Here is a 25281-nt window from a genome sequence, read left to right as displayed (position 1 = left end):
ACATTTTTTATAACCTAAAACTATATTTAACACAGTACTTAAGACAATGAATACAGCATTACTTTCTAACACATGTAATATTCATTTTAATATTTGCCAAAAGCCAATCATAAAATACATGCATTTTTCACAAACTGAAGCCTTTTCAGTCCACACTGACTATTCAATGGCAGGGCAGATTCCATTTTGCTTTATCAATCCTGTGTGAATGTTCTTGTTGGGGAACAGCAGGTTGAGGGGAGCAGGTTCCATTCTTAGCAATGGATGGGATGTAAGGTATTATTTTCTTGTGCCACTGGAGCATGTGTGCCCTCTGCTCTCCCCGGGCTGCCCATGGGTTGACAGGGACAGGCAGAGCCAGGCACAGGAAAATGTGCTCCTCTAAGTACATTTAGGGGGAGCTGGGGTTGGAAGAGAAGAGTGCAAAGTATTTTCAATACAAATATGAAAAGCATACAAACATCAAAGGGAAAAATGAAAGACGATGTGAGAGCTGTGAGGGGGAAAATAAACAAAGAAAGGAAGATGATGGAAAGCTTTAATAAAACATATTTAATTATAGTGAAGACCTTTTTGGGTTTTTTTTGGTTTTTAATGTGGCTAAGAGCTTTTGAACACCAGAGTAACAACCTTACAGACTTTTTTCTTATCAGCCTTGTAGACTACTGATGAGGTGTTATTAAATCTTAATGTTCCCTTGTTTCCTGTGTTCTGAGGAAAATGAGGGAATTTCCTGATTTTATCCCCAGGATAATCACTTAATGTAAGAGAAGAACCATGTATTCTGTATCAAAGCAATACTGACAATCAGGAAGGCTGGAAATGGGGTTTGCTGCTCAAAGAAAAGAAAATATCAAACATCAGACAGTATTTAGGAGTCTAATCTTTGAAATGAGGGACAGAAGCTCAAGATGTCTGGGAGCCATTTCTGTCTGGGCAAACAGTGCAGTGCTGATTGCAGCCTTCCTGCTCCAGAGCTTGTTCTCTGCTACTGATCACAAAATTGCCTCAGGGGCTGTGGTGAAGGTGCTCTGATTAACCACCCTCCACACACACACTGTGGGATGCTCAGCCACACCATCCTGCAGTGGGAAGGGTTGGGTACAGCTGGGAATTTGTTACTGCACTGCTGATTGTCCCCTTCTCTGATGTGTTTCCAAGCTCAGTGTTGATATGTGCAGGTAGAAGTTTTTCTAGTAATGATTATTGAGGTAGGAGCACGCAAAGGGTCACACACAGAGTTTTCAACTTGCCTCCTGATATTCACCATGTAGTTACAAATCCAACAGCTTGCTGCATGCCCAGGTATTTTCCTCTTGAGATCTTTGTATGTTTTGTAAGACCTGTGTTCAGCAATTCCATTTAAAATTGTGGCATATTGAAAAAATGGCATTTGGAGTTTATTGATGGCTGGAAGGAAAGAGGAGGGAGTGGGAAAGAGAGTCTACACTTTTCCTAAAATCATGGTCCTCTTGGAAACTCCTTTCCCTTTGCAAATGTGAGCAGTTTATGTCAGATGCTTTCCTTAGGCTGTGCTAAGCCAAAGGCAGGAGTCAGCACTGTGGCCTTTCTGGTTATAGAGGAGGAAGGTGTTTGAATCTTTATTCTTTTGCATTGAAAATTGTGGCATATTAAAAACGTGGCAATTGGAGTTTATTGATGGCTGGAAGAAAAGAGGAGGGAGTGGGAAAGAGAGTCTACACTTTTCCTAAAATCATGGTCCTCTTGGAAACTCCTTTCCCTTTGCAAATGTGAACACTTTATGTCAGATGCTGTCCTCAGCCAAAGGCAGGAGTCAGCACTGTGGCCTTTCTGGTTATAGAGAAAGAAGGTTTATTCCTTTATTCTTTATTCTTTTGCACCTTCCATGGCCCTTTGCTGAGGAGCTGCTGGGTGATGAGGTGCCTGGGCCACAGGTGAGTGTGTGAGACAATAATTGCCTCAGGTGTGCTGCCCTCCCTCAGCCTCCCAGTGCAACTCAGCCCAGGACTGAGTGAGCACCAAGTGACAGCTCTGGGGCATTGAGTGAAACTCTCTTACATAATTGCTCACAATTTTGATTTGCACTGGATGGTCCTGTATTTTTTAGTCAGCACAATCTTCTGTCAAATTGTTGAAACATATGTGCCTAATCTGGCTTCATCAGGTAAATTGTTTCTAATTAAAAATAATATAACGCTCCTGATTTTTCCTGCTGATGCTTTGCACCACAGTGTCTGTAGAAACTTACAAATTACATTAAAAACATTCTTAGGTTATATTTGATCCCTGGTGCTAATGCCAGGGACACAGCACATTCAGTTTTTGTGCAAAATGCCATGTGTCTGTTTGTTTTAGATGGATTTGTCAGCTCTTTTTTGACTTGCATATGATGAATTATTTGGTGTAGCCTGACAGATATTGCTAGTTGTTCCCATAGCCGTAAACAAATGGATTTTGATTGATTTTCTGTGGGTTTGTGCCTAGTAATAGGGTTTTCTGGGTTCTAATAATGTGCAAGCATTGATCAAAGCTTTTTCTGCAAGTGGAAGTTCTTAACTTCTCTCCTGTGGGGATTTCAAAGTGTAGAAAAGGAGAGAAAGTCTCAAGTTGCAGCTTTTCCCATGGTGAGAATATGAGAAGCCTTATTAGTCTCATCACTCAAGCATCTATTTACAGAAAACATCCAGGAACTTAAATATCTTTGTGAGAAATCTCCTGGTGGTGTTTTAACCAAGTTTTGCAATGGAAACTGAAAATATCATGTGAAAACACATGATATGCCTGTATCCACTAATTGTCTCAGGAACCCACCTGAAATCCTACAGTAAAGTAGGTTATTAGTGTTTGTAAGGAGATCTGGGATGGGACAGAAAAGGGGGAAATGGTGGCATCCTTATTTGTTGCTAAATTCAGTGTTTGTTGGCAAAAGCTTGGGCAGGGCTCTGTGCAAATACAATTTCTTTGAGCTGTCAGGGATGTGCTGGAGGAGTCCTGGCTCTGCCTCTGTGTTCTTCTCAGGCAGCAGAAAGCTTCCAGCACCAGTCTGTTCCCCTTCTACTTCCCACCTTCCTCTGAATGGCCTCACAAACAGCTTGGAAAAATCACAAGTGAGCTCCTACAGCACCTACACTTGTGCTCCAGTCCATTTCTTAGCAGCTGTAGTTCTTTCTGCTCTCTGAAGATGCTGTTTTTTACAGTACCAAGGTACCTCAGTAATTGATAATGAATAATTTAGTGAACAAATTCTGTTGCTTTTCTGTCCCAGAGTTGTTCATGAGAAAATTGATTTTTGAAGAATATAAAATGTATTAATAAAACTCTTGACCAAGTCATTTTTATGCCTTCTTGGGTGGTCTCTCGGTTGTTCATGGCGTTTTTGCAAATAGTCAGGATTCAAAAATCAATTTGCTCAACCTAATCAGATGATGCTGGGTTCTTCAGTAGGCTAAATCAGCAAGCTCACTGGAAATCAATAGAACTTTATCAGACAGCCCAGAATCTGGCCAGACAGTTTGGCTTTGCAGATAGTGAATCTGGAGGTTGATGCAAATGTTCAGAGGCAGGGCTCTGTTAAAAGGAAAAATAAAAATGGCTGCTGCAGACTCACCTGACATGTGATTTTGGTGGGACAATTACAAAACTCAAATCCATTGTTAAAAAAAAAAAAGAGTTTAAAAACATAACATTGACAACAATTTGTATATTTGTATTTGTTATTAACTGACTGCACTACTGTGTGCTCTAGGCAGTTACCACTTATAAACATCAATGCAGTACTCATTTTCTTGGGAATGGTTTTAGTGGTGTTTTTGAGGCTTTTTTGGTTGTTTGTTTTATTTTTTGTGTTTTGATTGAATTTTTTTGGCTTATTTTACCATTCTTGCCACTAGTGTTGGTCTTAAGCTGTAAGTATTTGCCCATCTCAGCAACTATAAGTAGAGAACTTCACTAATTTTTTGTATCCTCAAGATCCAGTTTAAAACATGTTTTTATGTGTGTTTTGTATTCCACAATTGTACCTCTCAATAACATATTCATCCTAAGTAAGCCATGTCCAAGGAATACTGTGGTTTCTGAAACCAGACAAATATTTGATGTGATGTGCTATTATCTGCTTTTCTCCTCAGCCTCCTACTAACAGAGCTGAGATCTAAAAGGTGCACTGGCAAATTACTCCTTCCATTTAGTACTTAAGGCTTTTTCTGTGTGTTTGCAGCTTCAGAGCTCATCTGGCTTGCATGTTGTTTTCAAATCTGAGCTCACCAACCCCTCTCTGTCAGAACGCATTCTGCCAGGGCGAGGTGAAACAAAGGAGCAGGGACAGAAGTTGCTTATTTCCTACAGCTTCTTTTTGAAGCTGAGCACACTGATTGTGTTTGGGTATTGTAATGCTGAGTGCAGCAGCTCCAGCAAAGGCTGTTTGCTGTCTCTCAGCCATGGAGAAGAGAAAGATGCTATAACAGTACCTGACAGCTGCCCTGTGAGGAGACACTTGAGGTCTGGAATGAAGTTCCCCTGAGCTCCTTTTATATCCATCTGTGGCAGAACAGCTTCCCCCATCTATGACCCCAAATACTGCTTGAATGCCATGAATACCCCAGAGGGAATAAAACCCTACAATATCAGATCTCCCATTAACAGAGCAGCCCTCTAAAAGGAACTGCCATGTCCAAAAGTGCTTGATGCTCATTTATTTTAGCAGCAACAAAATCCTGAAATCATTTCACTCCTCACAGCCAGACTGCAACTCCTGTCTCTCCTGTTGTCCTCAGCTGCCCTTTGTTTGTGATCCTGACACTGTTGCTCTGGTATTTGAGCTTTCCTAAATGTTATCCAAGTACTGTTTGCATACCTTCCACCCACACAATTTATTTGTGGCTGACTGGCCCTGCATTGAAGCAACTCTGGTTGCCATTAATAAATCATCAAATTTGAATGGTCCCTGTCTCTGGTAGTTTGAGTAGATGTACCCTTATTGTAACATGTTGAAAGTATTTCTGATAATTATCTTCCTCTGGGATTTTAGGGAATGTCAGTGTCTATAATCATGATTAAACTGAAGTTGGAGGAGCAAAAGAAATGTAGCAACCTAGAAGTGCCTTGTTTAAAAGCTTGAGACTCACTTTGGTTGCTAAAAGTGTGTCTTTCATTCTCTGGATGCTAATTATGGGAGACTAGTTTCAGAAGTTAAAATTTGTTAATTGGGTACCTCTGTTGTAGTTCTTTTACCAGTAAAGGAAAAGATAATTGGATGCAATGTTGCTCTTGTGGTATGAAACAATAAAGATAAAATTTCCTAAAGCTCCTAATTCTTTTATGAGTAGATTCATTGAAATTCAATAGAAGCTGGGATCCCAATCCACTCTTTAGTAGCTCTGGAAAATCCCAGCTCAATAAATAATGTGCATTCATTGAAGGTGCACTGCCATAAAGCTGCTGAAGGTAAATGAAGAAAATGCTGGACATGAGGGGAAAATGTGGTCTTGTGTTTTCACTCTTTATAATTTTGATCTGTGTAGTTACTGTGGAATAAGGAATCTGCTGTATAAAATACCTCTTTACACCTATTTTTCAGCAAGATATTTGAACTGGCCAGATATTAATTTAATCTGATTTGAGATGATGAATGGGTACTCCCTTTTTTTCTCTGCATCAGGATTCTTCCTATCAGTAGTGCAGAACTTGTGAAGCTGTTGTAGAAAATGAACCACAGCAAAATGACAAATGTCAACAAATTTTATCCAACTGCTGCTAGTTTACATAAAATTAAGTTAAATGCTTAATGCAGCAATACAATATTGCCAGCTTTTATGTTAGCTGGTGAGAAGTGTTTCTGACAGAACAAGATGAATGTTTTGAAGGAATATTAACCTTCCTGATACTATTTTTGCAGACCTGAAACAAAACACTGAGGCTCTGCTTGCTCTTCTTGTTCTTGGTGAACACTGGTAAAGAAAAGACTCATAAAGGCATTTTTATTCTGGCTGAGCCTTTGCCATCCTATTTACTGGCACATGTCCTGTCAGGGCTGCTGGCTTCATCCCATCAGGGAATTTGCTGTTGGCCCCTGGAAAACATCTCAGTGCCTGTGACCTGGGCTTCAGTTTTTGACCTCATTTTCTCCTTACTCCATCATTTGGAAAGCCAGAGAGCTCAGCCCTTCCAGGAAATGTGGTTTTGCTGATGTAATGGGATTGCTGATGTTCTGATAGTTAATGGGGTATTAGAGCAAACAGTCTGGAAAGGATGGGTGGTCCAAGCCCTTTGGGAAGGTTGCCCAAAGCACCCCAGTGAGACAAACCCTGCTCTGCCATCAGTGTGGAGGAGCTCAGCCTGTTCCACCGGGGTGTTTGGGGCTGCTCTTGATGATGCCCAGCTGTCATCCTGAGGGGGATCATTCCTGGAGGATGTTCCTGCCTTTCTCTGCACTGATTCCGCTCCTTTTCCCTCTGGGCTCCCCATCTTTGGCTGCTGGGAGCCCTTGCCTGGGGCCAGGGGATAACTTTGATGCTTCTGATGTATTTTCTTCCTGCCACAGGCAGCATATAGGCAGAGCTGTTGAGGCTCCAGAGAACATTTAGAGGCAATTCCTTTTTATAATTTCCCAGTGGGCTCTGATGCTACTTCTGAGGCATGAGCACATCGTGCCATCACTGAGATACAACATTTGCCTGCTCTGCATAAATTCACTTTTTTTTTTCAGGAGGAGTGACTTTAAATACTTGCTGGGATTAGACAGTGTCAGGTAACACCATGAGAACTGAAATTTGCACCAGACTGAACATAAGGGTCTTGGAAGAGCAAGGTGTGAGTCTGTGCAACTTGAGTCAGAAATGTAGAGATTCCCATTCCTGGTGAGTCAGGCTCTGCTGCCTGAGCTCTAAAGGGCTGGCAACAGCTTGGCCCCCAGCAGCTTCATTAAGCAAGGGGCTACAATTTCAGCTTTCTGAGTAAAAAGCAATTTTTCTTTAGCAATTATTTTGCAAATGTCCTGCTCCACTTGGGTATACATTGGAATTTGGCAGGGAATAGAGTTACTTGCTTCTGCTAATTTTCTTTAAAGCATTTTAAAGACTAAAAATGCTCATTCACATTTTGTGCTTTATTGTTTTTGTTTTTTTGCTTCCTACTTTATTTTCTATTCTGTGTATTCATTTCACTTTGGTTTCCAGTCTGAAAGTTCTTTAACATTGTCCTTTACATAGTCCAAACACCCAAATATAATTATTGTTCCAACCAAATATAATTACTTTTAAAATAGTTGAAGACTGAATTTTATCATCATTCTGCATTGGTGTGTTACATATGCAGATATTTAAACAGTTATTTATACCTTCAAATATAAACTGTTACATTAACTCCTACTGTAGTGAAATGGTTTTGGTAAGGTGAGCTCATTTCTGGTGTGCTAGGAATGATTTTTGCCTTGTAAATATATGGCAGAATATTTTTATGTGCACAAAATGTTTAAGAAAGAAGAGTTCCCTTGTTTTTTAAATGCTTTCAGTGCATAGTAAGAGAATAACCTTATACAAGATATTTACTTCCATTCAGCAAAGTGCTCAAGTTTGTCACCATCTGAGGACACAAAATGCAGCATAATGCATAAAATTAGATTTCATTTTGCCTTTGCACATGGTGAAGAATATTCAAAATCTTTAATTATGAATTTGGGGAGTTGATGATGTCAAAACCACAACTTTTCTACCCTGTGTCAAAGTTGAGAACCACATGTGGAGGAATCTTGGACCTGTTATTGCACAGAAACTCAGCAGCCCTGGCAAGAGGTCCGGGATCAAATAAGTGTAATTTCTGTAGCTCTGTATTTTCCTTTGGAATTAAGTAAGCAACAAGAAGTTCAGTGTTGAAGGATGTAAAGGTCATTGTGTTTCTCAGTGACACAGTTATTAGAAATACTACCTCCTTTTTTTTGCCTGCGCCTGATTATCCTGAGCATGATTTTCCAAAGTGATTTATGGGAAATTCAATTAAATGGCTGCTGGCAAAATGAGCTTCTTTTGAGCTCTGTGGAAACATGGAGATGTAATCCAAGGCCAGCACAGAGCCTTTGAAGGGTGATACCCAATACCTAAAACTCTGCAACAGCTCATTTATGGATTAATTGCTTGCTAAAATTGCAATTCCTACACAGAGGCAGACCTAATGTGATATATACTCAAAAGACAAGAAAATTAAAAGATCAATCTTTTGAAAAACCTATAAAAGTAATTAACACTTTGAGGAAGACTTTGTTTTGGGCTAAAAAACTTAAAAACAATTTTAGTTTCATACTTAAGCTATAAATTATACCCCCAAAGAGAAACCTAAATAAAGAATTGCCCATGGGGAGAAAAGAGATGGAAGGAGGTGGCACAATTTGTCTTTGCTGAGGTTGTGCTGGTGTTAAGCTGAGCCTAATGGCTTTAGTTTTTCTTTCTAAGAATTGACTCCTTGACAGCATCTGGCCACAAGTGAGACCCTTGTTTCAGTGTGAGGCATGGTTTGAGTGTGTCTGTCTGTCTGTCTGTCAGGGACAGGGGCTGTGCTCTCTGCTCTCACAGGAGAGATGAGTCTGAGCTCAACAGGAGCCCTGTGCATCAAAGAACTGCACCTCTGAGTTACACTGGGGCAGAAAAATGTCCCCAAAAGGGCCAGGAACTGATCATTAGGCAAGTGAGGGAGCAAGAGATGTGAGGTTACAGTGTGGGGGGTTTGTTTGGGCTTTTTTCACAAACCCTTTTTGGCATTTTGGTCCCCATTTCTATGCACATTTATTTACAATCCATTTTATTTGTGTTCTATTTAACAAGAGGTTTTTTTTTTTTTAATTTTCTTTTCTCCTCTTTCATATTAATGCCCTTGCAAATCTCCCAAGGCCTTCTGTACATCAGCTGAGCCCTTTCACTGTAGCACTGCATTTTCACACAGTATTTTGTTTCTCCCTAATCCTTGCTCTTGCTTTATTCATTACTTTCACACTTTCCTTGCCTTTTTTTTTGTAGTTCTGCTGACAAACTATTAAAACTGCAATAAAAACTATTTTTCATTTTCCATGTTCCTTTATTTTTCCTCTCTCATCATCATCAACAGGTTCCCTTTCCCCTCTCATAGGTCTCATCAATTTTGCTGATATTCAAACCTACTCATTCATTTTCTGTCTCAGTTTTTCATCCCATCAACAATCCTTTGTGCCTTGCTGTCCTGTGATGCTGTTCTAGAGTCAACATCAGGAAAAGAGAATATTTTGGGAAATGAGGAATGCACCTTTTGCAGGATAATTCAGCCAAATCCCAGAGCTGATTGTGAGAGTGTTGATTTTTAGGCTGTCATTTAGGCTTTCTCTGCCGGGAACAGCTCTGGTATAAGGGAAGTGGAGAAATTGCTGTATCCCAGCAATGTCCAATCAATAGACATTGACAAAATGTAGAAACATATTTAGGAGAAAACATAAGAATATAGCTTCATCAAACCCCTTCTTGGCTCTGCTGGCATCAAAAGGTAATTTTTGATAACACAGGGATTTAGAAATTACAGCAATCTTGGGGATGAAATGGCTTGTTGAAAGGTTTTTATCTGAGGTGATGCTACTTCACCCAATTGCACTGAGGCTCATTACAGATATTTATAATTATAATGATGCATCTGGCCTGTAGATCCTACACTGGGAGAAATGTCATGGACTTAAATAGAGGGATGGATGGATTTCTTATTTGTCACTTGAAATTGCCAGGGTAATGATCATTTTCCTTCTCCTTCAAAATTACCGATGAACACAAGTCTCATTAGCAAAGCAGATGAATTTCTGGAAGAAAAGTAAAATAGCTTTTTTTGAAAATAGGGCTGTGATTTAAAGTAAGAGTTTGTATATGTTTGTATTGATGACATGCACAGTAATTTTAGTCAGCAAAGAGGGCACTTTGCCATGGATGAAGAAAGACCAAAACCTCTGCTCACATAGAGCAGTGCATAACTATGACAGAGGAGTGGAACTTAATAAAGCAGAAAATGAAAAGATAAAAAATAATTTCAAACAAATTGAGGTTTAATAAGTATTTAATTCCTTATGTTAACTTACAAATGTACAGGTCTAATCCAGAGAGTCCATGTTTTAGCAGCTGTTACTCATGCCCAGGTAGTTCTGGAGGAAATTTAACTGTGCCAGAGGAAACATTTTCAAGCCTGTATTGCTAAACAGCTTCATGTCACATTATTCAAAGCATGTGCAACCACTCTGGAGAACTGTGAGCTGTGCCCTCAGAAATGGGTCTTAAACTGTGTGTAAAACTTGGAATATGCCCGCTATGAGGTAATTTCAAGTTAGTTTTACTCATGAGAACAGCCATTTGTAGGACTGCACCCAAGTTTGTGTTTATATTTCCTCACAGAGAATGCTAAATTAATTTTTACCATCTGCCATTTATCACCTCATTAAAGGCACAGGTATAGCTGTTAATGGTAGATATGCACTAACATGAGTTACTTCAGAGTAAGGATGTGGCAACTTATTTTTCATTATTTAACTGTTGTAACAAAACCTAGGAGTGGGGGGAGAAACCTGTTTTTTCATAGTATAATAAAATTACCTCTGAAGTTTTTCTTTTTCTTCCTTCACTTGTTAAGCATTCATAAATAGACCAGAGCTGCAAGAAGTGTCTCTTGCTGCCCTTGTGCTCAGGCTGTGGAGGATATTGGGATGGCATTTTCTAACTCATTCTTACTTTTTTTGCTCTGCTTTTACACCAGGCTATTGATCTTTGAGACAATTTTTAAAAACTATTTAGACTAAAGTTGTCTAAGGTGGTTCTCTTCTTTTTGCAAGATGTAGCTTCATTTACAAGTGTGCTGTGTAACCTGAAGCCAATGAGCTCAGGTACCAAAACCCAGGTACAAATAATGAATAGCATAAATAATGGATGCCTGCTCTGCTATGAAGAGAGCAGTTATATGGTATAGCACCTGTTTGGTTCAATAACAAAGTAAAAAACACATTATTGTCTACTGAAATCTGACTGAATTTCCATAGAAAAAATAGCAGCTATTGTCATTTTGCCTTTCAAGGGATTTTTAGTCTACACCTTCCTAACCCTCTTCAGTCCCAGCTGCTGCCATCCCTGGCTCTGCTGGGCAGTCACATGCAGGGGGACATGAGCTGGGGCCACAGTGCCAGCATCTGCTTTGTCCAGCATCTAAAATTAGTAAGGGAATGTGTTCAGACACTCTGTTTTCCATAACAACAAATACTTTGTTCTATTGATTTGTAATTCCAAGTTTGAAGTGAGACAGTTCAGTTTAGTAGCAGCCTTGTTTTCACAGTTGGGTTTTTATTCAAGTAACCAGTAGTAAGTTCTCTGTCCAAGACAGAGAATAATCTTCTCTCTCTCTTTCCTCTTTACCCAAAGCTGGGTTTTTGGATTTTTATTTTTATTTTTTTTAATTTATGCTTGCAGTTGTAAGTGTACTGGAGGCCGTGGGTTGACTCATTAGGCTCCTCTAACACCAAGTCTCATTTCTTTTTGGCTGCACTGGAGATGTCTCCGAGGTCAGCCAGGTCAGATTCTGCAAGTAACCACAAAACCTCTTTCCTGCTAACAATCCCAGGGATTTGAATGTGCCTGATGATGAGGTCAGTTGAAATGAACTACTTCTGTATTTACAAAATTATTAATTTGCCTTGTTCTCACCCTCCTTCACGGTGGCTTTGGCCTGGCCTCCCACCCAGGTCACTCCTTGGTCTGCAGGGGATGTCATGCCTGCCCTGACTGTGTGACTTCGTGGCAGTAGCAGGAAATTACAAAAAGATCATTAAGGCGTGAAATGAAATTCTTAAAGATGACACATCTAAAATAGCTAAAACATTACCCCCAAAACAAACAGTACCATTGATCCTACTTAATTACGTGCTTAATAATTTTATACCAATGTAAAGCACATTGGTGATGCACTAATCCATTTCATATTCACTGCCACCACAGATTTTCTCCTCCTTATTTGCTTTGAATCTCATCATTATCGTGCGTGTAAAACTAGTATTCTTAGAATTTTTATAGTGCCATTTCCATATAAAATGAGGAAAAGTCTAATATATGAATACTAAACAGCTCATTAACATGGTTTGTAATATATTTATTCATGATAAAAGCAGCTGAGAAATGCTGATATAAAATAGCACTTCAGTCCCAGAGTATGTCTAAGATTAGAAAAATCATGCCTCGGATAATAAATACTTCAGGGAAAACAGGAAATTTTAAATACAAATAACATCAAATAAAGAGCTTTGTATGCTTAATTAAACACATTAACAGATGCATTTATTTCACTTAAATAATTAATATATTTCTAATACCCGCAGCAAGAAAAATTTTGTGCTTTAAAAAAATTACCTGAAAAAGTTTTTATTGCAGAAGAAACAAACTGCTGCCTTTAAAAGACATTAGAGACATTCTTATCTGGAAGTGGCACAAAGATTGTTAATGATCAAATTACACAGCAAGCAAAATGCGTGCAAGGAGAGCCTAATCTACCATGCCAAAAACCCTGATCTTTGAATTTGCTCTAGATGAGCAAGCCACTGTCTCCAGCCTAAGGAGCAGGATGGGCTTTGGAACAATTTAAGTGATGAATGATTTCTTCTCTGTCCATGTGCATTAAATGCTGGTCCTTGAAGTTATTTTCTGTGGCCTTTCAGCCATGCTTGCTGTGCCCAGGTCAGAGGAACAGCAAGTTGTGAATTACCTGTCCACAACTGGCCCAAGGCTGTGTGACAGAGAAAAATCCTGCATTCACTGCAAGCATTTCATAGAGTCTGGAGCAGGAGTTTAGGAATTTATTCTGCGGGAATAGTTGATGTGTTGAGGGTTTAAGTTGTTATAAATTGATAATTTGGTATGGATTTAGCTATGTGCTTATTTCCTTTCTGCAAGTGTTTTACACTGACATGAACCAGGAGTTTTTTGCTATTTAGTTGTTGTTGGGCCATATTAATTCAGCTGAAGTTTCATATTCTACATATCCATATTCCATAATCATATTCAGGATTGCAAGCTATCAATAAACACTGCTAATACCTCTAAAAAGGGTCAGGGAAGGTTCTTGATCTTCATTCAAATAGAAAAATTGTATAAATGATAATTAGGATCAAAAGATAACAATGTTCAGTCATCCAAAATGTCAATAAATAAATATCCAGCCAATTTTTTCTGCTAGAAACACATCTGCTGTTGTTGACAGGAATTATTATGTCGTACCTTCTCCACACTGCTGAATATCCCCAAATTGGAAAAATCCTACTGATACTTTGTGACAGTGTTCACAGGGGTTCTTGGATCAGGGAAGAGACGAAGGATCTGACTCCATGTTTCAGAAGGCTTGATTTATTATTTTATTATATATGTTACATTAAAACTATACTAAAAGAATAGAAGAAAGGATTTCATCAGAAGGCTGGCTAAGGATAGAATAAGAAATAATAATAACAAAAGCTTCTGTCTTGGACAGAGAGTCCGAGCCAGCTGACTGTGATTGGCCATTAATTAGAAACAACCACATGAGACCAATCACAGATGCACCTGTTGCATTCCACAGCAGCAGATAATCATTGTTTACATTTTGTTCCTGAGGCCTCCCAGCTTCTCAGGAGGAAAAATCCCAAGGAGAGGATTTTTCATGAAAAGATGTCTGCGACAATACTTTTTTAGATAGAATGGAATTTCTCCTCCAGTTTTCAGATTGGGTTGTTGTGGTCAAGTCACCAAAGAAAAATGGGAATTAGCTAGAGGAAGATTGAATTCATGTATATGCAAGGTAGGATGCAGAGATATGGGGAAGATGGGGAAGTTTTTGATTTCCATCCTGCTGTGAAGGAGAGGGCACAATCCTGGTGCTGGGCTTGGGCACAGGGCAGGCTTTGGGCTGTTCCTGTCCTTGTTTACCAGCACAGCTCACAGTGGTGGTGCAGATGAGCAAGAATATTAAAAGAAGCCATTTCACAGCACTGTTCCTTAGTCTGCCACAGAAAGGGAAGCTGGAAGAAGGACTTGGCTAATTTAAGGTTTCTGTGAAGTGTGATGCTAATTGGTTAGGCATGTATGTAGACTTCAACTTTTGTTTTTTAAACATTTTGTATTTTCCTACAAGAACTGGAAACATGAAATAGATAAATGTCCCTTAATAAGCCAGAAGAAGGTCAACTTTGACTAATCCAAGTTTCATATTCCACATATCCATATTACATAATCATTTTCAGGATTCCAAGCTATCAATAATCACTGCTGATACCTCTAAAAAAGGGTCAGAGAAGGTCCTTAAGGAAAAAGAGGCTTGGTGGTTGGTGGGGTTTTTTTTGTGGTTTTTTTTTTTGAGCTGATGATAGGTTGAAATGATGCATATTATATTCCTTGACCTTTTAGGCCTTTGCTCTGTTTTTTGGCACTCTGCTGTCAGGAGCAGCCCCCAGAAAGATGAGAGCACGCCGTGGTTACAGCTCCAGCATCCATAATGCAGACACAGGCAGGAGGGGGAGCACAGGGATCTGCTGCCCCTTGGAAAACCCTCCTGGGGCTGTCAGGACAAATGGCTCAGCAGGGGAGAGCTGGACATGGAGGAGCTGCAGGATCTGATCAGATTTCAAGGCTCCTCACATCCTGCACAGGTCAGTGAGGATGGAGCAGAATTCACTGCTGACCCTGCATTATGCAGTGCTGCAGCCAGGCAGGGACAGCTCACAGGGCCTGGCACTCCTGAGTCACTGCCCCATCACTGAGCACTTTTCAGCTCCCTTTCTTACAGTCAAACAGCTTTATCTTCTCCTGTCTGCTTCCTACAGTTGTCTTATTTTTTTTTTTTTTTTTAAGAATTAGTTTTCAAAGGGCTTAAAATAGTTTACTCTAATTGGGAGCAATCCAAGTCGAGAAAGGAAGAGAAAATTGCAGCCATCCAGACAGCCCAGTGGCTTTTCTGGGGTAAATCATAAAGCCATAAATCATGGTGTGTTTATTCTGTTTTTTCTGTGACTCAGCTGCATTTTTGGCTACATTTTAGCTGCCAGCAAGCTTATAATTTTGAGTGTATAAAAATTACTGTGAGATTCTTTAGGGAGATTTTACTTTTTTCAACTTGATTTTTGTATGACAGTAAAGAGCTGACAAACTTCAGGCACAGTCAAGGGAAATGTTTCTTTTCCATTGTGGAGAAGAAAGCTGAGAGACATATAAAATTGTACCTGAGGAACCTACTGTGAGGAAAAGACAGTGATGCAGCACCCATAATTACCTCAAAGTTCTATTTTTTAAAAGAAATCTGTGTTTTATAGGGACAAAGAATGGTTTATGTTGGAAGGGACCTTAAAAGTCAGTAATTCCAGCCTCCTGCCATGGGCAGGGACACTTTTCCACTGGACCAGGTTGCTCTGTCCAAGCTGGTCTTGAACATCAGCAGATTTTGACTCCTTTCATGTATGACCCTCACTGAAAGGGGTTTTTTCTGAAAAACTCCTAACACTTGGAAACTCAATGTGAAAAGTTACTGAGGGCAGAAGGAGGTGTTGGATTTAATATGGGTGTCTGTTGGGATCTCTCTTTTGGTTCTTATCTCTGTTTATCTTTCGGTGGCTGTGTTGAGCAGCACTTCATTGGATGCACTTTTAGTTACGCTTGAATTTAAAGATTTCTTTCTCTTCTCAGAACAGTGTGGAAGAACCTTGTCATTAATGTGTGTTTGCATGTTCCTATAACAATTCTACCTGTGTAAGCAGCCCACACTCCTGCAGCTGCAGAGTGCAGGGTTCAGTGGAGCCTGACAGCAAATCTTGCGCTGCTTTGCTGCAGCGCTGGGCTGGGACTGCGCCCCATCCTTCAGGGAGGTCATCTTGCTGTCTTGATCAAAGATATGTGCATGTTCCACCTGTGGCCCTGCAGGTCAGCTCACCTGGCATCCCCCTAGCATGGCCCTGTGTGATCTTGGAGAGGCTGAGATCGCAGGCTGCGCCCAGGACTCCTCTCAGGCACAGCCTTATTAGTGGTACCATTTAATGAACATGGGGTGCTGAAGGGATTTTGCCTTGTAATGCATCAGGTTGACTGCAGGATCTCTTTTATCAACTGAAATTACCAGAATAAAAGAATTGATGCAAAACCCTCAGTGCCAAGCACCAAAGGTAGATCCAATCGCTGTGCAATGGCCTCTGTGCACACACAGTCGCAGACATCTTTTTATGAAAAATCTTTTCTTTAAGATTTTTCCTCCTGAGAAGCTGAGAGGCCTCAGGAACAAAATGTAAACAATGATTATCTGCTGCTGTGGAATGCAACAGGTGCATCTGTGATTGGTCTCATGTGGTTGTTTCTAATTAAAAGCCAATCACAGTCAGCTGGCTCAGACTCTCTGTCCGAGCCACAAACCTTTGTTATCATTCCTTTCTATTCTTAGCTTAGCCAGCCTTCTTATGAAACCTTTTCTTCAATTCTTTTAGTATAGTTTTAATGTAATATATATCATAAAATAATAAATCAAGCCTTCTGAAACATGGAGTCAGATCCTCATCTCTTCCCTCATCCGAGAACCCCGTGAACACCGTCACAGCACAGTGCCCAGGTGCCCACTTTATTGTTCCTTATTTGTAATGACAGATTGGTTGTAGCAGGATGTTTTTAGCTTGTTAGAGCTGCATTAGTTAGTCTGCAGCCAGCAGTAGCATTTGGAGAGTGATCCATGCCCTCTCCAGCAAACTGCTCACGAGGCTGTGATCTTTGGGGTGGCCTCTGTGCATGCTTGTGCTGAGCTCATTAAGATGTCTCAGCCTCCAAGAAGGTATCAGCTATATTAAGTAAGGAGTCCTGGCTATAAAAACAAATGCAGCATGGCATGGAAATACATTAACATCCCCAGGTTCACTGTAGCATCGTGTTTTCAGGGAAACAAACAAAGGAGATATAATCAAGTGAGCTGGCATCAGCCCAGTTACTCTGAGCAAACAGCAATAGCTTTCACAGGGTTCAGGGTTGCGTCTTCTGCAAATTAATATTCCTCTAAAGGCACGCAGGATCTTTGCTGCTGAAATAAAGAGTGAATAAAATAAAAACTAGAAATGTCTCCGAGCTGTGCCAAGTGTATTGCTGGGAGATGTTTAATGCAAAGCTTGGCACTGGTGTGAATGGTTTCCCTGCTGGGTGTCAGGGCCTCCTCCAGCTCCCCACAGCACAGCCAGTCACTGATGGCACTGCAGTGCTCACCGTGGTGCTGCTGCTCATTCTCAGATTAATTCAAACCAGTCTTTTCTGCACGTCTGTGTGCTCAGGGTGGCTCACTGACAGCAATGCTGACCAGAACATCTCCAGGTAAACACCCTCTGCCTCGTGCTTTGCCAGAGCACTGGGAGGGTGTACACACAAATCAGGGTGAACATGGCCTGTGCAAACCAGCTTTTCCTCCCTAATCCTCGTGGCACCTCCAGGAGTCCCTGGAAAGCAGGATTCATCCTCCCCAGCAGCTCTGGCAATCACGGGCTTTTAGCTGGGCTTGGGAAAGGTTTGACATCAATGCAAAGCCTGCTCTTAGTTTGGGCTTCGTGAATCCTTTGTCTGCAGAGCTCAAGTGCTCAGTTTAGTCTTTTTAAAGGCTGGTTTGTAAATCCTCTACTGGTAACTGTTTTTTCTTGCCTTTTCTCTTCTCTCCTCCTCCAGAGAGACTTTTGGAAGGCTGTTTCAGCACGGATGCCATGAGGCTGATTATGAACTGCAGCTAATTCTGGCATCTTGTAAATATCAAAACAGCACATTTTGTTTTTACACTAATGCACTAAGGTCAAAATTGCCTCTCTATTTGAACAGATAAGCATTTCATCTTTGTTAATATCCACAACCTAAAAGCTGTAGGAGGATAACAGGAATTTTTAATGGTGATATGTTGATGTTTCGGCTTGCTCTCTGAGGAGAACTTCCGAAGACAGAAATACACCATGATGGTATAGCATTCTGCTATAGTGTGCCAGCTCACTCTGTGCTCTGCAAGGAGCTTTGTGTGCTGCTTTCTAGGCATTGCATGGGAAAGAACCAGTCACTGCTGCTCCTGGAGGTGTTCTTAGCTCTTGTTTCAGCATTGCTCTCTCCTTTGATAACATCTCTCCAGTTCCCAGATGGAGTCTGATGTCCACAGGACATTTCTGTGCAGTGGGGTTTTCATATTGCTGACTCAGCTGGCATCATTTCCCCAGTATCATTGCATCCTATTTACTTTATTGTGCATCTGTTTAGGTCTGCTGCTCCCTCAGGGCATACAAGATCACTAATCTGAGTCCTCAGTTTTAGCTCACCACTTTCCTACTCTTGTGGTTTGATGTGCAGTATAAATATCATTGTTGCTTGAGCACTAATGCACGATTTAAAAATAATAAATACCCCATTTGCTGAAGGCTAATAGGCAATTCATTTTGTGCTGCAATATCTCCAGTTACTTCTGTGAAGGATTTGCTCTCTCAGGAGGTCGCTTTGTGAGCATTGCCATGCCATCCAAACTCCTGCAAAGTGATGCAGTTCTGATTCTTATGTTGCTTTTTGGACAAATTCTGCTGTCTTTGCTGTCTTATTGTGGTGGCCAGAGTGCCTCTGCAAGTCAGGGCAACCACTCACCCCAGGGCTGTGCATTGAGTGGTGGAAATGTGGCAAAACCTCCAGTTCTGGAAAAGAGCTGGACCCCTCTCAAAGGGAGCTTGTTTGGAGGTGAGGGGCAGAGCCACAGGGTATGCTTGAGGTGCATTGATTCAAGGTTGTGTTACCCCCAACATTTTTATCAACATTGTGAATTCTGGTCCGTAAATTTGACACTTTTTTTGGAGAGTATTTATATTTTTAAACTATTTTTTAGGACTGATTCATTCATGAGCAGTGCTCGTTTTAGTCTTGCATTACCTTGAATCTCATCTATGTTTTTCCTTTCTTTATGAGGAAACTGTAGCACAGGATAATGATCACTATTTTTTTCTTATTTATGGAGAAGGTTTAGGTTGGACATTTGGAAGAATTTCATCACAAAAAGGGTGTTTAGACATTGGAATGGGCTGCCCATGGAGGTTGTGGGGTCCATGGAGGTGTTTAAGGAGAGCCTGGATGTGGCACCCAGTGCCATGGTCAGAGGTTGCACTCAGCGATTTCAGAGCCCTTTTCCAACCTAATTGATTCTATACAATTCTGTGGTTCTTGAATTTTACAGATTGTTTTTCTAATGTGAGTCACCTGGAAAATTTTTGTTATTCCGACAGAATTTTCGCCCCACATTTTGAGGGGCAGCATAGCCTGTGATAGGCTCAATTTCAGCCATGCCATTAGAAACCTCATAGAGTTACAAATGTTATTCTTTAATCACTGAGCCAGGAAGGGCCTGAAGGAAGGTTGGTGAGGTGGGGCCATGTAAATGTGGCCAGTATATTGCAATATTAGCTTTGGCATAACATAACCAGTGTTTTCACACTCTTCCCAGAGATTTTTTATAGATTCTCACAAGTTAAGGATGCTCTGAGAAGCTCCATGAATTGTGGGAGGATAAGAAATGTGTTAGTCCCACATTTATTGAGGATTTTATCTGTGAAGTGTGTGGAAACATGAGCAGAAAACAAGAAACAGAAATAACTTTTTTGATTTCAAAATGTAAAGTAGCACATAAAGAATATTGTTCTGTCTAGAAAAGAAGTCTATAAAGGAAAAATGTTTGATATTTTATTATTTTCAGGTTGTCTGTGGAAGGAAGAAAGGTTGATGTTTTCCCCTTTTTGTTTTATTTTTATTTAGCAGTGAGGTGGAAGAAGGAAGATCATCAGATTTTGTGGTGAGCAGTGGTATAATCAGTTTATCATCTTGTCAGCATTTGATAAATACCTTTTGGAGGAGATCCTATATGAAAAGATCCTCATATGAAATAAAAAGCATGGCTGTGGCACCTCTGTGGAGTTTAGCCAGTAGATGTCACAGATATCCCATGGGAGATGTGGCTGAAAGCCAAAGCATTTTAGTTTCTCTTAAAGGTAATTCAGGGAAGATTGATACGTACATACAGGTGGGCACACAAGAGCCAGACCTACATGCAAAAATGGTCTCTTGTAGTGGTAACTTATTCTGGAAAGGTTTTTGTGTGCCTCAGATGAAGTGTGTGAGTGTGGGGAGAGAAGAAAGTGCTTTGTCTGGTGTGTTGCCAAAATTCTAACAGAACACCAAGAAGAAGGCAAGGTGTGAAAACAGTGATGTTGCTGGACGAGGGAGTCACAGAATCTGACCTGAGGTTGAAAGAGTCTGAATTGAGTCAGCAGACTTATATCTTTCAGAATGACCCTATCTCTTGGTGATGAGTTATTTTGCAAGTAGTTGACAATCAGTTAATTGTTTGAACAAATTCAATATTTGGGGGTTTCAAGAAAGATAAAATTTGATTGCCTGCACCCATAGCCTGAGTTGGCAATGTAACCATTGAAGTCCATGAAGCGAGACAGGGAAAAGCAGCAATGGAAATGTGTCCTGGTGAGACAAAGGGTTTGTTTCCATCCCCTGCACAGGGTCCTGTACAAATAAACCTTCCTCCTCTACTGTTGCAGGACTACTCTCTAAGGCAGTTTTCTGGGATTTTTTTTCTATAAATGTAATAAACTGTATCAGTAAAACATTTGCCCAATGTTTTTCCAGTAATTATTTTTATTTCATAGCATATAAGATCCCAGTGATATTTACCTTGTAAAAGGAAACAGGTTTCAAAATGATCTAAGCACATACAAGGGGAGCAAAGTATGTTGAGTGCCAGAAATAGTAGGCAGAGGTAGAGCCTGTGGTGACTTCATATTTGGCAAGTTTCTATACCATCTACATTTCCTTTCACATTTATGTAAACATGTTGAGGTTTTTTCCACTGTTTTTCAAATCTGGGTTGATTCAGGAGCAGTAGTTTGTTAGATGATGGTTTTGTAGCAACTGCCAGGCTTCTGTCATGAGTATGATAGAATAGGGTGATAATTAAACTATTGTTTATTCTTCTTGTTTTGCAATCATTATGTACTTCTAGACCATCATTTTAGCACATGAGGTTGTTAAAATTGGCAGGTAAAAAACACTGCTTAAGTTGGTGGGAGAAGAGTTGCAGCTTGTAGCAGGTAAAAGGTAAATTAAGCTGTCTAATAACTTGGACACTGTTTGCTCTATATCAGGCAAAAAATGTCTCCTAACAATAAGTGCTCTACCTGATACGCTGTGCAAAATATAATAAAAGGGTTCAAAAAACTTTCTGTGATGAAGCAGGATCAGTTCAGGTTCTCTAGAGGATGAGGGCAAGGACCATGTAATGGTAATGATTTATGCTAATGATTTAATGGTAATGGTTATCACTGGTGCACACAAATTGCTAATGAACCAGGAGCTTTTCTGAGCTTTCTAGAAAGTCTTTAATTTCCAAGGTAGCAAATGGAGATGCATGGGTTTCTTTCAGTGGTCACAGCAGTGTGAAGTTGTCACAAGAGGTTTGTGGTGGCCTGCAGGCAAACTGGTTCAGTGAGAGGCAAGACTCGTGACACGGTGATTTTCAGAGAGAAAAATGTGAACAGGAGTTCTCACTTAGAAACCCACACAAGAAAACTGTGTGATGGGATTGAGCTTGGGAAGGGGAAGGGAAGGGGAGATGGCAGCTTTGATGTGTCCCCTCACTGTGGCAGTGGGAGGCTGTGTTTGGGTGTCAGCAGTGTTCCAGCTGTGCAGAGCTCACTGAATTGGAATTTTGGCACATTGGTGTGTTTGCCTGCATTTCCTCTCACATATAGCAGAGGATTTCTTCCCTCAGAGTCCCAGGCTGAGACAGCCATGTATTTACACGTGGCTGCCTCAGGTAGACAGGATCTATACAGGTGGGTTCCAGAAAGCAAAAAGCTCATGGTTATTTAGGGCATTGCTCGGTGGTTGCAACCACACTGAGCTTTCTTTAAAGGCTTTTCTAAACCTGGAGATATTTTCAAAGTAAAATATAGTTTTGCTGTTTGTTTACCTTTTAAACTATATTTTTCATGCTAAACCTCTGAAGTGCCCTTCTTATCTATCTTCTGCAAAGTATCACAAGTAAACTTGAAGACTTAATCTACAAATCCCTTTGTCATGTCCTGCAATAAAATATGAGCAGAAGGTAGTTAAAACTATTTATCACAGCATACTTGGCAAGTCTGGGACTTTTTAAGTTAGATAAATTGGCAACTGCTCCATTTTTTATCTCGTAAGACAGAACTAAACCAGAATGAAACATTGAGCCTTCTTGCTTTAGGAAGATGCTGGAGTTTGCTGGTGTGGTTTTTTTATTTATTCAAGTCAGAAAATGTTAAAGAGAATTAAGGACACTATACTTTTGCTTCTATTTAAATTATCTTCTGTGTAGTACTTTTTTTATAAATTATAATTTCCCTTTCAGAGTAATATTTTTTTGAATATGCCTGTCAGGAAATTATTGGTATTCCTGGTCACTTTATCCACTTACAGTGCATGCTAAACAAACTCAATAAGCATTTCATTCAGCATTAATGGGATAATTATTGTATGTGGAATACTGATTTATGATAAAAGGCACTTTTACTGGGATCTGACATTTGTTCAATTCATTACTCCTGTAAGATAGCAATTAAGCTTTACAAGGTTATTTTAAATTGATTGGTACAGAATTTTTGTAACAATAGTCTTTATAATACATCATCTACAGCTGCAGTGCCACGTTAATCAAACATTAATTTTAAGTCATGTGTAGAAGTTCTGCTGTTAATTGTAGCTACTCACTGTTTACACTACATTGTAGCACAGGAGGGCAGAGTATTGTTTGTTGGTGTGATGGGTGTTTTGGTCAAGAATGGTTTTGACCTAAATTCTGTTGAAACCAGTGATGCAGTGCTTTTGAGGCTCTTAATTACACAGAAAATTGCATCCCAAAGCTATGCAATAGAATGGAAAATGCATCAGGAGTTTCATCCCTCTGAACAAAGTGCAGGCAAACTCAGATCCCGCTGGTTTTTCTGAGAGGCACTTTTAGCACCTCCAGCTTTCCTCTGCTGTTCCCTTAATCTCCTGTCCTTTTTGGAGAGGCCTTGGGGAGTCCTTATTTCATTCCAATGAATAATGGATGAAGGCCCTGTCCATCCCAAGGAAAGGCAGAGTGAGTGAGTGGGGAAAGTTCCAGTGCAAGAACAAGGCTGTGCTAGAGAGGCTCACACTGCTCTGGAACGGGGAGAGCTCTCAGCATTCCTGGAGAGGGATATTGAGCTCAGACAAGGGAGGAAAATGAGCAATTGTGCCTCTTGTCTGAGCTGCCTGCAGGGCTCCTGCCCAGCTTGGCTGCAGGGGAGCCCTGAGCCTTGAGCATCCCACAGGGAATGGGCAGCTCTGCTCCCTGTCCCCACTGACCCGCTGGAAACTCCTGTTCCTCCAACCCACAGCTGACCCTGAGCAGCATCCTAGCAAATCCTAAACCCATTCACTTCTGGCACCTTGTCTGCTTGCTGTTTCTTTGCTTTCATGTACTTAATAGCTGTAAAAATCCCACTATTAATAAATTTTTTTTCCCCCCTTTTTTTTTTTATCCCCCCCCAAAAAAAAAATAAAATAAAAAGGATTTGTGGAATGGGAGGATATTCCTGAGACTAGAAAGAGAAAAAAGGAACCTGGCTGTGGGAGAAAGGTGAAAGAAAAAAAATCTCCATTCCAGCATTAAGTCAAGACTATGAATTCACGGTGAATTGGAAAAGTGATATTTGCAAGGCTTTTAAGTCTTGTTTCCTGCCCAAGATGCCTTCCTTCCACCAAGATAATTGCCCTTTATTAGGCAGAAAAAGCACAAGCAGGATTTGCAGTATTTAGTTGAGGAACCAAAAAATGTATTTTTCAGGAAATGGTCCACAGAGGATAACCAAATAACTGTCCACATGGATGGAAGCTCTTGGTATCTGAAGGAAATCACTTTAATACAGTTTTTATGCTGTTATTATGACTCATTACTAGCAGTGGTATGAGGCTACAAATGGCTGAAGGTGGAAAATAATTAGAAAAATATTACCAGGTGTTTTTTTTTTTTTAAAAAAAAGGGGGATAAATATTTTTTTCCCAAAAAAATTGGAGGAAGATGCTCAGATATGAGTTCCAAGTACATCAAGACCAGCAAAGTGCAGCATACTATGAAAGACCATATGCCCGTGGGTTAGTGTGCTGAATTATACTGAATTTCTTACAATATTAAAAGTTATTTGTCTTCTACAATATCCCAGAATTTAAAAAAAAAAAAATCTTTTGTCAAAGTCATATAGTTTCTAAGAACTTTATATATTAGAAAACTTCATCTTTTCAGCCCCTTGGAAATTGGAAAAAAAATCTTGTAGAGAGGAACTCTAATCTCTTGCTCTGATTTATGTACCATATAAAATGTACCCATTCTTTTTAAGCTTCCAATTAAATAAGAGATACTCTCTCATTGTTACACTGTTCCAAAGAGGAAAAAATTGAAATTCTATGGAAAAAGAAGAAAAACCTTTTTTGAAAGAGAGACTTCTTTCTGCTCTTCCAGTTGACACATTGGATTTTATTTAACAGCCAGCGACTGAAACATCAGCTCAGAAATTAAAACTCCTCTGTAGTTTAAAAATGTGTCACCAACTTCCCAATCACTCTTGGTTTAATCTTTGTGTGATTCCGGAAAGAAATGAAAAGAAAAAAATATCACAAGAAGGGCTCCGTAAATTATTGTTGTTTTTTTCTCTCTGATGCCAATGGATGACTTAAATCACTTATGCTGATTAAAAACCCACAACATAATCAGTCTTTTTTTTTTTAAATACTTTTTTAATTTTTAATGCAGGAAAATAATTGATGTTACTTAAAAGTAGAAAGAGAGACCATTTTGGATACAGCAAGAAGAAACATCTCAAGTTTTCAGAGTTTTGGGTGAACCTGCCCCCTTGAATTTAATTTGGTGTTAACCTCAGACTGTGATTTTTCTTTGTTCTTTTCTTCCAAATACTTTTTCTTTTTTTTTTTTTTTTTTAGTCTGAAACCCCTCTTAGTTATCAGTATAGAACTTTTTCTCATCATTATTTCTACATGAGAAATATTCTCCTCAGAAGCCAAACTAAGTTTTCTAGAGTTTGTGCTGCTTAAGATTGGAAACAGGTTTCTGCTCTGTACCACAAAAACTAAAAAAGAATTTATATGTTCAGTATCCTGAGTCCATGTGCTCTTATAGAAGTAGATATTCACAATAGAAGTCCAAAATAAATTATGAGCAGGCTTAATTAACTAAAATAAAACAGGACTGAGA

At 39.9% G+C, this 25281-nt stretch overlaps 1 protein-coding gene across 5 annotated transcripts in view; it reads left to right on the top strand.

The window, feature by feature from the left end:
• Positions 1 to 25281, top strand: part of LRP1B (LDL receptor related protein 1B) — a 641000-nt gene that overhangs the window by 164966 nt on the left and 450753 nt on the right. The window lies entirely within an intron of this gene.

Source organism: Melozone crissalis, unplaced genomic scaffold (genome assembly GCF_028551555.1).
Source record: "Melozone crissalis strain CALT ecotype California unplaced genomic scaffold, PUWL_Pcris_2 ptg000023l_1, whole genome shotgun sequence".
Lineage (NCBI taxonomy): Eukaryota > Metazoa > Chordata > Aves > Passeriformes > Passerellidae > Melozone > Melozone crissalis.
This window is presented reverse-complemented; position numbering and strand designations above follow the sequence as displayed.